The 3042-nt window shown below is 48.3% G+C and overlaps 1 non-coding gene across 1 annotated transcript; it reads right to left on the reverse strand.

The window, feature by feature from the left end:
* Positions 1-2464: 2464 nt before the first annotated feature.
* LOC118760732 (U6 spliceosomal RNA) lies at positions 2465-2568 on the reverse strand. The gene has a single exon (XR_004996958.2). It is a non-coding gene; the product is annotated as a U6 spliceosomal RNA (small nuclear RNA).
* Positions 2569-3042: the final 474 nt, after the last annotated feature.

Consider the following 3042-nt stretch of genomic DNA (forward strand, 5'->3'; position numbering starts at 1 on the left):
ATTTGAAACTTCAAGCTGAGTAGAATTTGCTTACTTTTGAGAATGTCGTGATATTTAGTTATTACCTAATGAAAGGACTAGTTTGGTTATGGGGGGATGGAATCTCCACATTCTTTTTTTTGCATTAATCATTTTTATTTCTTTTAATGATTTTTTATGTAGTTAATTAGGGTGATAAGGGTCAAGGGTTACAGGAAGGCAGGTGAGATCACCATTTCCAATGGCCAACACTTGGCTGGGTAGTTCATCGATTTGTTCTGTCCTCCATCCTCTGTTGTAGTACCAGGTGTTCTCTGCAGACTCCAATGTACTGCCATGTCCTCCATGTGCACCTGGATATGCTGTCCACTGCTCCGTCTAAGCCACTGAGGAGGCTCAGCACTGACACAGGCACTAATTTTCTCATGGTTGGGGTTCTGGGTCCAGCAATTCAGTTGGGGAGGGATTCCCAAAGAAACCTCATCTGAGGTGATCCCAGACCTGATTCTTGTGTGTGCCTGCCGTTACAGGATCCGGCACAGTCCGTCACCCTAATCAGCTTATGCACATGCTGGTGGTTGCAATTGCTGGGTCACTTCTGACCCCAGCCCCGTCTTCTACACAAACCAACGGGTGTTGCAGTTCAGCACACACTCTCCGCATTCTACCTGCTTCACCTCCCCACGTGTGCTGGTGGCTGTGGGTTAGCAGGTGCCTCCCCTTATGCACAGGCTTCTGCACCTATAAAAACACAAGAAGAGAAGTTCCTCCCATCCCCGGAGAGTTCCTAATCCCCCAGCCCTGGTTTTGGCTGGGGCGTGTCTATCTGCTGTTGGCTTTCTTGTCTTCAGTGTTCCTCACAGGTAAACAAAGCAGCTCTGTCCCTTGCTGCTTCCAAGCCAATCTTCCCTAAAGAGGTGTGTTTTGCTTGCCACTGCAGCGTCAAGTTTCAGAGTAAAAAATTTCCAAGCATCATGCTCGCTCGCTCAATCAGATTTATGTAGTTGAATGCTTTTTTGTTGATAGTGTTTGCTAAACCCTGGCTTTTTTTTTTTCTAGATTGAAAACTCCAGCAGCATTGTTTTGGTAAAGGCTTTAATTGCTCATTGGCTTAAATCATAAAGCCTCTACAGTTAATACATTCGCTTTTCTGTAACATCAGTGCAGACCCAGAGTCCAATGCAGAGAAACTAATTTAAAATCTCTCTCTCTCTCTGTCACATACACATTAAATTTTCTCAAGTTAATTTTCTTAAGTTAGATTATTTTATTTTTCATTGTAAATAGTATGTATTATTTATGCTGCAAAGTTAAATCTCAGACTGGAATATTTTGTAGCCCATTTTTATTAACTTATGATCAAAACCTGGAGCCTGCTGTGACAATGGCTTGCTGATCATAATCCACTGAACTGCCTCTGTGTTAGCTAGGGATTTGGGACAGGATGCTAACTTCCATCAGCCAGCTGTGTGCCTTGAGAGATGAACACAGGTTGTCACCTGGACTCCAGGCACCAAAGCCCAACAACCATTGCAGCGTTGGAGAGGATTTTGTCTTTGTTGTGTTCAGTTGAAAATATGTGTGTATATACAACTCCCTCACCCAAGGGGTGCTAAAGTGCTTCCAGATCACAGGAGGCTAATCTGTAGGTCAAAGATCCCATGAGTGAATTGCACACCGACGTCCCAGGTTTGGGGCTATCTATACTAAGCAGGGAGATGCTCTCGACAGTTCTAAAGGACACAGCTGTGGTGTGCTAATATTCAGCGAAAGTCAGACTTCCCTGTCTACAAAAAGCTGCAACGTCAAAGTTAGGATCCCAGACGCCCGTGTCAGGCGAGGCTGTTGCCTGAGATCCCAGATGCCATGTGGGCACTGGTTCAAAGCCGGCTGCTCCCCTTCTGAACCATCTCCTTGCCATGGCCTGGGAAAGCAGCAGAACATGACCCAAATCTTTGGGCTCCTGCATCCATGTGGGAGATCCAGAAGAACCTCCTGGTTCCTGGATTTTACCGAGCCCAGTCCAGCCACTGGGGCCAACTGGGGAGTGAACCAGCAGATGGAAGATCTCTCTCTGTCTCTTCCTTTCTCTTTCTTTGTAACTTGGTCCTTCAAATAATTGAATCTTAAAAGAAAGGAAAGGGCCCCTGAAGGCATGGCCACTTCACTCTGTCTCCTCCTTGGCCTTGCTGCCCCCTTCTCCTTGCTCCAGTAAAGGCAGAGGCTGAAAGAGGAGGGGCAGCCCCTCCTTGGCTTACTTTGGCTCCACTCTGATGAGTCCCCCACTGCTCAGCTTTGACATCAGTTGGTGGCAGCATGGACCGCAGGAAGGGGACAGGTGTGAGAAGTAGGGGGAAGAAGCAGTATCAGAAGTTGGCCAGCCTTGCCTGAGGAAAGACTGCCCTGTAGGCCAGCCACAGTTGCCACACAGAGGCACCTGAGAGTGGGTCTGTGTTGGAGATGGCATCCTAGGCCTCTGGAGTGTGTGAAGCAGCTGTCCTTCTTTGAGTTGGCGTGTCACCTTATGCAGGGACCATGCTAATCTCTGTATCGTTCCAATGTTAGTATATGTGCTGCCTAAGCAAGCACAAGCTGTCTTTCTTTGAAAGTGGGTCTGTTCTTGGGGCTCAAGTGGCTACTCCTGTTGCCTTTGACTTTGCCACATGTCCTTGGGCACTCTTGGAGGGGTTGGGCAGCCATCCACTGTACTATGGGCATGTGGAATCTCGTGGGAGAGGCCTTCTGCCCCAGAAGCTTCCGTCTTCTTCCTAAAGCTCTTTTGAGAGAACTCCTAGGAGAACACCTCACCCCTTATAGACAAAGGGCATGCTGAGTATTGAGGGGATGGGGCCCCACTGCTGCCAGAGAGCCTGTGCTGTCACCACGTGACTTACTGCTTGCCACTGCCTCTCATTGGAGTGGGCCGGGCTCCTGCAGACTTTTTCAAAGCCAAGGTAGTTAGCCCCAGCCTTGGGAGGAACTAATCCGAGGCCCTCCTCACCCTTAGAGGAACAGTGTGCTCACAGTCATGGTCTCTCCTACCTCTGTTCTGCACGGCAGGAT

Source organism: Ochotona princeps, chromosome 8 (assembly GCF_030435755.1).
Source record: "Ochotona princeps isolate mOchPri1 chromosome 8, mOchPri1.hap1, whole genome shotgun sequence".
NCBI classification, from domain to species: Eukaryota; Metazoa; Chordata; class Mammalia; order Lagomorpha; family Ochotonidae; genus Ochotona; species Ochotona princeps.